The sequence below is a fragment of the Macaca thibetana genome, chromosome 4, assembly GCF_024542745.1.
Source record: "Macaca thibetana thibetana isolate TM-01 chromosome 4, ASM2454274v1, whole genome shotgun sequence".
Taxonomy (NCBI): domain Eukaryota; kingdom Metazoa; phylum Chordata; class Mammalia; order Primates; family Cercopithecidae; genus Macaca; species Macaca thibetana.
Window position 1 is genome coordinate 6,662,501 of NC_065581.1, and position 13,531 is coordinate 6,676,031.

The following is a 13,531-nucleotide window of genomic DNA, read 5'->3' on the forward strand; positions in this document are numbered from 1 at the left end:
TCTAGGAGCCAGGGCCCTCAGAGGAGGAGGAAGGCCTGGGGCCAGGCAGCAAGTGGACATGGCACAGGGCCTGGTTCCAGAGCTGGGCCTGGGAGGGGGCCTTTGTACTGCCCAGAGGAGGGGCCACAGTGTCCCTCCAGCTACCTGGTCACTGGTTTTACCAAAGCTGGTATCCAAACATCCCAGGGGTCTCCTCAGAGCCCGTGCAGCTGAACAAACCCATGTTTTTAAAAATGAGAGTGACACCAGCCTGCCCCTCCTCCCAGTGCAGCCGGGTGTGAGGGTGTGCGGCGGGGTGTGAGTGCGCAGTGGGGAGCAGGGAGCCTAAATCCTAGTACACGTGATGTATTTTGAGATTCCAAGGAGCTCCTGGATGTGCATTCAAGGGTGGCAGTGTTTCAGGAGGGGCAGATAGATGTGCAGGCAGCCACACCCTTTCCCCTCCCCCCTCCCCCAGCAATTTGTTCCTTCTCAAGTTTGAGACACGCGAGTCTTGCATCTGTGTCTCTGGAGCCGCCTACACAAACCAGCGCAGAGATCACAGGGCTGGGACTGGCTGGCGACAGTTCACTCCCTCAACTCCAGAGGAGGAAATGGAGCCAGAGGTCGTAAAACGATGATAGAATCGAAAACAAGACCATTTCTTTCTGCACCCCACACCCTTTTTACTTTCACACATGCACACACACACACCCCACATGCACACTCACACCCATGTCCAGGATGGCCGGACAGAGCCCCTCCCAGTCCTGCCATTCATTTTGCATACATGCTTGGCTGGCTAGTGGGCAGGATTATGTTTGACAAAACCTCCTTTTAATCAATCTGATGCTTGCCAACCTAGGAGCTGACAACCGTGCAAAGCACCGGGCCATGGGGCAGTGTTCCATTTTGTTTCCTCTGGACAGCTGGCAAGATGGAGTCCCTCAGAGGTGAGAGGATGGTTTCTAGAAGCACGGGAATTCTCAGTAGTGGATTAAACTGCAATGCAGACCGTCTGCATCCCCAGTGGAGAGTCAGAGGCCGGGGAGGATGCTGAGCATTCCAAGCAAGCACTCTTCCAGAAACCTGCCAGCTTCCCCACAGCAGCCAGGGTGATGATGGGAAGAGCTGCTGCAGTCCTCGCCTTCAGCCCGTCCTGGAGCCTGCCCAGCACAGCCAGCCGACTTCCCAGAGAGCAGGGGCTGGGGCACGGGAGGGGCCCCAGTCCCCTCAGACTTCAAAACAGATAACCACCTTACAGATAGGCCCATGAAATACGCTTGAAAGGGATGAATAAGGAAGGAAGAAAGGGAGGGAGGGAGAGAGGGAGGGAGGGCGGAAGGGAGAGAGGGAGGGAAGAAGAGAGAAAAGAAGGAAGGAAGGAAGGAAGGAAGGAAGGAAGGAAGGAAGGAAGGAAGGAAGGAAGGAAGGAAGGAAGGGAGTCTCTCAACAGCTAAGCTATGTAAGAAGGACCATGCTAGGAAGTCTATGTTTTTTTACAATGATAAGGATGCCAGTTTGTCTGGGACTTTGCTCATCAAGCCCTACTCATACCCCCATAAAATCCCTTGCCTTCTCCATTGCCAGTTCTTAAGGACTTTATTTTTTTCACTCAGACATTAGCCATTCATGAACCTTACAAGGTGTGTTCTGAATTCTACCTTAGCTACTAAACCATACCTGAAGATACCGACTCAGGAGCCAGATCAGTCTAGTCTTATCCTGACTGTCCTGACACTGGGCTGTGACCAAGTCTCTCTCAGCCTGTGGAGGGAAAGGTGCCTGGAAGTCAGGCAGCCCCACCTGGCTACAGACACCACACAGGCTGTGCCATAGTGGGATATTGTGATTTATAATAAGAAATATGGATTTTGGCCTGTGTCCCTGGTTTCTGGCACAGAACTCCTAAAAGACAAACAAACAAACCAGCAAACAAAACTTTGTAATTTCCTGAGCAGTAGGAGAACATCTTTTGTTCTAACGTTTGGTCTTTGACATGGTTCTCAACATGGAGCTCCTAAATCCCTTGGAATTTCCTGGGTGATAGGAGTGCTTTTGTTCTAATGAGGCGGCCCTTGGTGTGCTCCTGAGTCAGGGCTGGTCACCAGCAAGACCAAGCTATGATTAGACGCTTGGAACTTTCAATCCCAACTCTCATCCTTTGGGGAGACTGAGGGGCTGGAGATGGAGTTAATCATTGACCATTCCTACATGATGAAGCCTCCATAAAAATTTCTGAACTATGGGGCTCGGGGAGCTTCCGGGTTGATGAATAAGAACACACGTATGTGCCAGAAGGGCGGCACACCTGAGAGGGCATGGAAGCTGCTCACCGCTCCCCCATACCTTGCCTTCCATCTGGCAGTTCCTGAGCTGTATCCTTTTATAATAAATGGGTTAAAGTAAGCAAAGGCTTGCCCTGAGTGCTATGAGCCATTCTGGCAAATGATTGAACCTGAGAAGGAGGTTTTGGGAGCCTCAGATTTGCAGCCAAGTTGGACAGAAGTTGTGTGTAACCTGGGCCCTACTACCTACAATTGCACAGGAAGTAGGGGGCAGTCTTGTGGGACTAAGCCATTAATCTGTGGGATCTGACACTATCTCCAGGTAGATGGTGTCAGAATTGACACCAACTGGGTGGCAGAGAACTGGGCAATGTGCAAAAAACCCACATATCTGGTCACAGAAGTGATTTGTGTGGTCAGAGAGAGTATAGAGAAGGAAAAACAGTCGGTGTTTCCTGTCTTACTGACGGTCATCAAGGTTTCACCCCATGGCCTTTGGGGACTTGGAGTTGAAAGAACAACCATCCGGCATCCTTGAGGCTATCTTCCCACTAAACATTATTTAAAGCAGTACATCCAATATGGCAGCCACTAGCAACACGTACCCATTGAGCACTTCACACGTGGCCATTAGGATGTACTGAAAGTACAAAAAAAAAATTCACTGGATTTTGAAGATAGTGTAAAAAAAGAAGGCAAACTATATCATTAATAATTTTTTAGCATTGATTATATGTTGAACTGATAATATTCTGATTTTATGGGCTAAATGTCATGTAGTATAAAATTATATTCACCTTTTTTATTATCATAAAATACAAATATCATAAAATTTACCTTTTCTTTTTCTTTTCTTTTTTTGAGACAGAGTCTTGCTCTGTCGCCCAGACTGGAGTGCAGTGGCATGATCTCAGTTCACTGCAACCTCTGCCTCCCTGGTTCAAGTGATTTTCCTGCCTCAGCCTCCTGGGTAGATGAGACTACAGGTGCCCACCACCATGCCTGGCTAATTTTTGCATTTTTGGTAGGGACAGGGTTTCACCCTGTTGGCCAGGCTGGTCTCCAACCCCCAACCTCGTGATCCACCCACCTCGGCCTCCCAAAGTGCTGGGATTACAGGCGTGAGCACCGCATCCGGCCAAAATTTACCATTTTAATCATTTTAAGTGTGCAGTTCAGTAGTGTTAGGTACATCCACATTATTATGCTACCATGACCACCATTCATATGCAGAACTTCTTCATCATCCAGAACTGAAACTCTATGTTCGTTAAACAATAACTCTTCATTCTACTTTCTGTCTCTATAAATTTGACTCCTCTAGGTAATTCATGTAAGTGGAATCATAAAGTACTTGTCCTATTGTGACTGGCTTATTTCACTGAACATTATGTCTTCAGGTTCATCCATGGTGGAGCATGTGTCAGAATGTCCTTTTTTTTTTTCTTTTAAAGCTGAATAATATTCCTTTTCTGTATAGACCACATTTTGTTTATCCATTCATCTGTTGTTGGACACTTGGGTGGCTTCCACTACGGGCGGTTATCATGCAGAATGCTGCCATGAGTACAGTGTGCAGATGTCTGTTTGAGTCCTAGCTTTCATTTCTTTTCTTTCTTTCTTTTTTATTTTTTTATTTTTGAGACGGAGTCTCACTCTGTCGCCCAGGCTGGAGTGCAGTGGCGCCATCTCGGCTCACTGCAAGCTCCGCCTCCCGGGTTCAAGCGATTCTCCTGCCTCAGCCTCACAAGTAGCTGGGATTACAGGCGCCCGCCATCATGCCCAGCTAATTTTTGTGTTTTTAATAAAAACTGAATTTCACCATGTTGGCTGACTGGTCTCGAACTCCTGACCTTGTGATCTGCCCGCCTCAGCCTCCCAAAGTGCTGGGATTACAGGCATGAGCCACCGCGCCCAGCCCTAGCTTTCATTTCTTTTGGGTATATACCCCAAAGAAGGAAGGAATTGCTAAATTTTATGTTAATTCCATGTTTAATATTTTGAAAAACCACCATCCTGTTTGCCACAGCAGCTGCACCATGTTACATTCCCATCGACAGTGCACAAGGGTTCCAATTTGTCCACATCCTCACGAACGCTACTTTCTGTTATTTATTTTTAAGCTTTTCATAGAAACCATTCTAATGGGTATGAAGCGGTATTTCGTTAGGTATTGATTTGCATTTTCTTAATGATTAGTGATGGATCGAGTGTCTTCTCATGTGCGTAGTGACTATTTGTATATCTTGTATGGAGAACCACCTGTTTCCTTTTACTTTTTTTGTTTTTAATGTGGCTACCAGAAAATTTAAAGTTACATGTATGACTCACAATGTATTTCTACTAGAGAGCTCTAGTCTAGAGCGAATGAAGGTACAGCTCCTACCATACGGAGTGTTTTAGCAATGGAAGGAATCCTGTTATTCAGAATGTGGCAAATGCAGTTCCAATTAATTATCTCTGAGTTTCTTTCCAAGAATAATATTTTATGATCTCTTTCTCTCTCTGCTCTAAGGACTTAACCTAGTGCTTTCACGTCAAAGGAGAAAAAAGGAGTCATTCCCCCATACAACGTGGAAGACCCAAAGGTTCAGAGGACCCGTCATCTGTGTAGAGTGGATGGGCTCTTCTGACTGGGGGGTGTCTCGGCTCCAGAGCTCACCACTGTCCTGTACCTGGGGAAGAAGCATCCATGCATATAAATTAGGCTGATAAAAGTTTGCACCTTCTGACGTTCCAAGGGAGGGATGAGATACCATCAGAATCAAGTCCCTTGGGCTGGGCACGGTGGCTCAGGCCTGCAATCTCAGCCCTTTGGGAGGCCGAGGCAGGGATCACCTGAGGCCAGGAGTTCGAAATCCAGCCTGGCCAACATGGTGAAATCCCATCTTTACTAAAAATACAAGAACTAGCTGGGTGTGGTAGGCGGGCACCTATAATCCCAGCTACTTGGGAGGGTGAGGCAGGAAAATCACTTGATCCGGGAGGCAGAGGTTGCAGTAAGCCAAGATCACACCACTGCACTCCAGCCTGGATGACAAGAGCGAAACTCCGTCTCAAACAAAAAGAAAAATCTAGTCCCTTGGTCTTAGGGGCAGAGACTACAAGTTTATTCCGCTGAGATAAATGCATTTCTTGATGCTACAAGCCATCCTACCCACAGAGGCTGCTTCTAACAGTTTCCTGGGAGTCTCATGCTACATTTAGTAGAAGAAAGTTGTCATCGTTTTCCACCATTGAACAGTTACAAGACTGGGGTAGGCTCCAAAGTTACTTTTCATACGTTTTCTTATTTCCTCTGAGGAAACAGCATCACCAGCCCAGATTTCCTTCCTTTTATCTTATTTAGAATCTCACAGAGGCATGACCCACCATTGGGATTGAGCTTGGCATTTACAGAAGACCCCGCAAATGCTGTGGCCTAGAACTTCATTTCAAAGGTAAAAAGAAGAAAAAGAAGAAATTTTGTGGAAAAAGCAAGAACTATCATGATGTCTGTCACTTTTTCTTTCTTTTTTTTTTTTTTTTTTTTTTTTTTGAGACAGAGTTTTGCTCTATAAGGCTGAAGTACAATGGCACGGTCTCTGCTCACTGCAACCTCTGCCTCCCAGGCTCAAGCGATTCTCCTGCCTCAGCCTCCCAAGTAGCTGGACTATAGGCGCACCACCACACCTGGCTAATTTTTTGTATTTTTAGCAGAGACGGAGTTTCACCATGTTGACCAGGCTAGTCTCGAACTCCTGACCTCAGGTGATCCCTCGGCCTTGGCCTCCCGAAGTGCTGGGATTACAGGTATGAGCCACCATGCCTGGCTGCCACTTTTTCTTTCTAAGAGGAATACATTTATAGCAGACCAGCCCTTGCAATAGCTGTTAATATGGCTTGAAAAGAAAACGAGGACAATATTTTAATGCCAGATAAAAAAGTAGAAACCAGGCAAAACTATGATCTGGTCACCTATATGAAAAGATAATGCAAAGAGTAATACTAGGTAGAATATATTTGAATGCATTGGAGGAAAATGCTCTGTAAAAATAGACTTTATAGTTTATGTATAAAATATAGCTTATAGAAATGTTCTTTGCTGGCCGGGTGCAGTGGCTCATGCCTGTATTCCCAGCACTTTGGGATGGACCAGCCTGGGCAACATGATGAAACCCTGTCTCCACTAAAAACACAAAAAATTAGCCAGGTGTGGAGGTGGGGTCCTGTAATCCCAACTACTCGGGAGGCTGATACAGAAGAATCACTTGAACCTGGGAGGCGAAGGTTGCAGTGAATCAAGATTGTGCCACTGCACTCCTGCCTGGGCGACAGAGTGAGACTCTGTCTCAAAAAAAAAAAAAAAAAAAAAAAAAAAAAAAAAAAAGAGAAAGAAAGAAAGAAAAGAAAAGAAACATTCTGCTATCTAGATTCATATAAATACAGGGGACTTGATATCTTGGAAATAATAGTGACTCATGCCTTGATAAATCCTTTTATACCCTAAATTTTTGACCCTGTAGTAGAATCATCTAATTTCCCTGTAAAAGAACCATTGAATTTCCCCATAATAGAATCATCTAATCTCCCTAATGTCAGTGTCCTCATCTGCAGAATTAAAGATATAATTTGCCCTACAAGATTTGGGGGATTTTTGTAAGAACCTATTGAAATAATAGATGTACAAACATTCTAAAAAGTTAGAAGTAAAATAAAAATGATTTTATAACAGGAATATGGTTCATTATACTAGATTTCCTATCACAGTGACTGAGAAAACACTGATATTCATGGGAAGAAATGAGAACCTGTACCAGCACTGTTGAAGACTGAAACAATATGGGATTTCCATCCATCCCACCAATTTACTTGGATCATCTTTTTAGGAGGCTTACAGGGAAGTTGTGGTGTTCTGTGCATCATATAGTTTATATTTAATATACAGAAACTTTTCTTTAAGGAACCCGAGGCTGGGCGCAGTGAGTCACACCTGAAATCTTAGGACTTTTGGGAGGCCAGCGCAGGCAGATTGCTTGTCCAGGAGTTTGAGACCAGCCTGGGCAACAGAGCAAAACCTCATCTCTACAAAAAATACAAAAATTAGCCAGATGTGGCATGGTATGTGCCTGTAGTCGCAGCTACTAGGGAGGCTAAGGCGGGAGAACCACCTGAGCTCAGGGAGGTTGAGGCTGCAGTGAGCTGTGATTGCACCACTGCACTCCAGCCTGTGTGACAGAGTGATACCCTGTTTCTAAAAAATAAAGTAAAGTAACCTGAGTGAGGGTGGGAGAGAGTTAACCAAAGAAAACTGAAAATAATACTAGAACCTTCGCTATTAAGGGCAGAAAGTTTCCTGCAAGCAGCAGCCAAGTTCCCAGAGAGGAAAAAAGTGTGTGTCTGTGTGTGTGTGTTTAGCTTCAAAATCACAAAACACTTAGGTACTATGTTTTATTTCTCCAATCTTCCTTCTTTCCAAAAAAAAGAAAGAAAAAGAAAATGAATGCAAGGAGCAGAGGTCTCAGAAATCTTCAGGCAGTCCTGCCTGAATTGCTAAAGCAAGGAAGCTGAGGGCCTTGCAGCCCATTCCTCTAGTACCTATGGCGTCTGGGGCCTGCAGCAGGTGTGGCGGTGACGCGGGTTATTTGTTTTCCAGGGTCAGGTTGGCACATTTCTAGCCCAGGGCTCTGGGTAAATGTTTAGATTTCATTTTCTGTCTGGTGTTCAACTCCTGGGCGTCAAAGGCAGGCCCCTGCATGCTGCTGCCCTCCTACGTCCTTTGTCTCCTCCCAGGGGCTGGTGGGAATTCAAGAGGTGAGAGGAAAAGGGAGGGGAGGGAGTGGACGCTTTGCTGCGGTTCCAGCTCTCCCCAAGAGCCGCTTTCAAGGCACAGCATCCTCCTCTCCCTCGCCCTCTCTAGGGAGGGCTTGCAGCGCCCCAGTACTGGGAATGGGGCTTGTTTACACAGCTCATTATTCGCTCTTTGCAGTTGCTATAGCAACCACCAGGGGTCAGTTTATAGAAGGAGAGGAAGTTCACTTTTGGGGAGTTAACCTTCCAGCTCCTGTGCAAAGCGCAGCTGAAAACAAAAGCCCCAGACACCCATGGAGGAAACACATCGAAAAGCTTCCTATGAACGTAAGCATCCTTTAGGGCAAAAAACCACTCAGAGACGCCACGTTTCTCCCTTGCTGAGAGTCTCCAGATCAGCTGACGGCAGAATGAAGGTCTTACCACCGCACCGGGCAGGCTTTCCTCTCGCCCCCATCCTCTCACTACTTTGCCCTGTTGGTAGTTAAGATGACAAGGGCATCTAAGTTCATTTAAAGTGATAAGTTTCATTAATATTACGTATTAACGGAGGACCGGAAAGATCTCTGTGAACTGGTACGATTCCCATCTTCCTCCTGAAGGGAGAGGCAGCACCCCATCAGAGCAGCGCACCCATCTCGAGATCCACACCCACCAGAGAGGAGCGGCGCTGCTTCTGTAGAGCTTGCAGGGAAGACCCCCAGGACGCCTGGCCAGTGAAGAGTGTCCAGCACTAACTGCTTAGCTAACCCGATTCAGCAAACAAATAATACAGATGCCCAGTTAAATCTGACCTGCAGAAAAACAAGGAATTTTTGTGTAAGTCTTCCATGTAGCATCTGGACCATATATACAGTAAGTCTATAGAACCTAACATAAGCCAGTCCTTGCCCTCCTCCTCACTGGCCACCATCACCTCCAAAAGAGTTTAGTAGATAAGTTCTCTTTTATAAGCAAATAAAGTGCCAGCTTACTGTTCAGGATGATCTAGGCCTTGGACTATCAGGCTGATCATGAAAAAAATGAAAGGGAGTGATTTACATATATGCAAATCATAAACCAGAGGCTAGGCTAGCCACAGACAGCCACTCATCTTCCCTCAGATCTAAACACCAGCATGAGTTACTTGATTGGTAAATGCAATAGAACTCATTTTGTGAATTATCTAAAATCCATAAAGGGTAATGATTTCTATTTGTTTGAAAGGAAAAACATTTTTACTGTGTATGTGTTTGAAGGAATAGACCAAATTTGTTTCTGACCGCTACGCATGTACAGGGGAGACAGTGATATTTGCATTTATCAAAGTCACACTCTTCCCAGCATTTCTTTTGCTAAGGTTTTACCGCTTCTTCATCAAGAAGGCTGGCTCAGTGAAAGTTTTACTGAATTTTGTAGAAATTCTGGAAAACCTAGACCATTAGTTGTAATGCTGTGCTGACCCTAAATCCACGAACCCAAAACTTAAGGCAAAAAAAAAAAAAAAAAAAAAATTAAGAAGCATAAACTTTTATGAAAACAAAGCAAATAGCAGCTGTAGTATGTTCCATCAGGTCCCCACCAACTCAGACTGCAGACTCCCACAGCTCTGATCCAAAACAGGGAATTAAAGGAAAACTGTCAAGCTAAACATTATCAACAATAAAAATATTCTCACCTGTTGCTAACTCTAAAAATCTCAATATAGATTTCACAGAGAAAAAAAAAGTGTTAGTTTTAGAAGCTGATCCTTCTAAAGCCCAGAACAGTGAGTTCTAATTTTGTCTCTTCAATGTCTGGTTGTGACCTCCGTGGAAGTCTGTGGACAGTTCTGACTTGGTCTCCCTGTGGGCAAAATGCAGATACTGAATTATATGTGTTCTTTGCCTAATCAAGAGTGTATAATAAGAATGTCTATACCTATACTCTGAGCTCTTCAGACAAAAGGCAGGAAGTAGAAATGTGATTATTTGTGCTGTTCACTTTTTAAACAAGCAACTTGATTTAGAAGTTGAAATCAGTTTAGTTGTTTGGTTTGGTTTGATTTAAAGCACTTTGAAATAACTTCATTTTGGAAACCCTATTTTCATTTATTTAAACCAATAGTCCTCTGCTTTTTTTCTTAATCATTTGTTAATAAACCCTACATTTGAAGCTCAAGCATTCAGACAGTGTGTCTTTAACACCATTCAACAGCTGTTAAATGGGATAATCACCTGTTTATCCTCATGTCACTAATTCAAATGCTAATTGCACTCTAGGTTTGGTTTATTCCCTCACTGGAGCCAGACCAGGTGTGCAGCACTCTGGAAGCATGCTGCAATGTCATGGAACTCCAGAGATTGATTATATTTTCAGTGGCACAGATAAAACAGGGCAACACACATGCACACACGCTCACACACATGCACTCTTGCACAAAAATGAATGAACATGTTGCCCGTAACTGTGAAAATTAGAAATGACCTAAATGTCAGATCACAGGGAAATAAACCAAAGGAAACAACCATGGCATGTAGTATTATGCAATCATTAAAAGAATGTTTATGCATATGGTTAAATAACATGTAAAAAATAGCTATGTTGAGTGAAAAAGGTAGTATGTAAAACTATTGTATGTAAACAATATGGAAAAATATTTTGCACAGAAAAAGACCAAAAATACGATATGCTGGCAACTAAAATAAATCCATTTTTAGAGTACTGATTAAAAGCAAGGACAATCCTAGGAGCCTGGGATACATGAGAAGTTCCTGCTTTTTACATTCTGGAAGAGAAAGACAAAATGTAGGTACAGAACTCATCAATAAGAGATATTTGTAGAGTGATGATCTTAAGAAGAAAATTTACAAAGGGCTATGGGGTAAAGGGTCTGCTTTAGTTTGGGTGCTGAGGGAAGAACTCTCACAGGAAATGCAAACAATGAGAAGCCCCAAGATAGGAGTGGGCTTGGCATGGTGGAGGAATGGGCACAGGTTGGAGTGCAGTGAGCTGGGAGAGTGTGGTAGAAGGTGTGTTTGGAGAGGCCCCGGGCAGAAGCAAGGGACAGGTGCAAGGGTGGAGGGAGAGACCAGAGTACCCCGCTGGGACCAGGTGTGCGGGATGGAGCATGGGCTAGGGTGGCAACCGTGGAGATGGATTCAGGACATTTTTTGAGGGTAGAACTGGCAAGAATTGCTGATGAACCAGATTTGGGGTGGAGGAGAGATGGGAATACTGAATCAAAAGAGAAGAATCTCATAGGACTCCTAGATTTTTGGCCTCAACAACTGAATCTATTGTAGTTCCACTCATCAAGCTGAATAGGACTCGTGTAGGAACAGGTTTGTGGTGGAAACTTTTTTTATTATACTTTAAGTTCTAGGGTACATGTGCACAATGTGCAGGTTTGATACATAGGTATACATGTGCCATGTTGGTGTGCTGCACCCATCAACTCATCATTTACATTAGGCATTTCTCCTAACGCTATCCCTCCCCCAGTCCCCACCCACCGAACAGGCCCCGGTGTGTGATGTTCCCTGCCCTGTGTCCATGTGTTCTCATTGTTCAATTCCCACCTATGAGTGAGAACATGCAGTGTGTGGTGGAAAATTAAGAGTTCTGTTTAGGCCATTTTATGTTTGAAGTGCCTGTTAGATATCCCAGTGAGGATGTCAAGCAAGGAGTCAAGAGGCTCTGAAGTCTGCCTATCAGGGAAGCATCAGGGCTGGAAATATTTTGGAAGTTATTTGCATGTTGATGGCTTTTAAAGCAAGGGATAGTGTGGAACAACATAGAGAGACCACGTAGAGAAGAAAGGCATCCCACAACGGAACTAGAGACTGGGCTCAGGAGAAAGAGCCAGTAAAGAAATGACAGCAGACACAGTGGCTCACACCTGTAATCCCAGTGCTTTGGGAGGCTGAGGCATGAGGATCACTAGAGATCGGGAGTTGAAGACCACCCTGGGCAACATAGCAAGATCCTGTCCCTACACAGAATTTTTTTTAATTAGCACGACATGATGGCATGTGCCTGGAATTCTAGCTACTTGAGAGGCTAAAGTGGGAGAATCATTTGAGCCCAGATGGTTGAGACTGCAGTGAGCCAAGATCACACCACTGAACTCCAACCTGGATAACAGAGTGAAAATCTGTCTCTAAAAGAAAAAAGAGAAAGATAAAGAGAGAGAAAAAGGAAGGGAGAGAGAGAGGGAGGGTGGAAAGGAGGGAAGGAGAGAGGGAGGGAGGGAGGGAGCGAGGGAGGACGGAAGGAAGGAAGGAGGGAGGGAGGGAGGGAGGGAGGGAGAGAAGGGAAGGGAGATAATGAGTTAGAAGGAAAGCTAGGGAAGTATGGCATGCCAAAACCAAGAGAGACAAAAGGAGTGTGGCCGGGCGCGGTGGCTCAAGCCTGTAATCCCAGCACTTTGGGAGGCCGAGACGGGCGGATCACGAGGTCAGGAGATCGAGACCATCCTGGTTAACACGGTGAAACCCCGTCTGTACTAAAAAATACAAAAAAAAAAAACTAGCCGGGCGAGGTGGCGGGCGCCTGTAGTGTCCCAGCTACTCGGGAGGCTGAGGCAGGAGAATGGCGTGAACCCGGGAGGCGGAGCTTGCAGTGAGCTGAGATCCGGCCATGCACTCCAGCCTGGGTGACAGAGCGAGACAAAAAAAAAAAAAAAAAAAAAAGAAAATAGCAGTGGTATAAATGCTGCTGAAAGTTTGAGAAATAGTGAGAAGTTACTATGGTTTGTTTATTTGTCCCCTCCAAATCTCATGCTGAAACTTATCCCCAGTGTTGGAGGTGGGGCCTAGTGGGAAGTGTTTGGGTCTTGATGTGAACCCCTCATTAATGCCCCCCTTGGAGTGAAGGAGTTCTCACTCTATTTGTTCTGGAGAGAGCTGGCTGTTGGAAAGAGCCTGGCACCTCCCCTCTCTTGCTTCCTCATGTGCCATGTGATCACTGCACATTCCCCTCCCATTCACCTTCCACCATGAGTGGAAGAAGCCTGATGCCCACAGCTGATGCCCAATCTTGAACTTTTCCAGCTGTTAGAATTGTGAGCCAAATAAACCTTCTTTCTTTATAAATTACTCAGCCTCATGTATTCCTTTATAGTAACACAAAACAGACTAAGACAGACGCTTCCTCTGGTTTTGGCAACACGATGACCCTTACCAGATCAGGTTCAGTGGAGTGGTAAGAGTGAGAAGAATGGGAAGGGAGGCAGTGGGTTCAGTGACCACAGATGACACACATGAATGACCCTTGGAGCAGATCAGAGAAATAGGCCAGAGCTAGAGCTGTGCCAGCTGGGTCAAGGGAGGATTATTTTAGGGAATGATTTCAGAGCACACTTGAATATTGGTAAGAATGATCTAGTAGAAAGGATAAAAGAGATAGTGGAGGAACGAGAGAAAAAGAGGAAAAAGAGATTACTGAAAAGCAAGCAGGATGGAATCCAGAGAAGGTAGGATTTGACCTTGATAGAAGCAAGGAAATTTCATCCA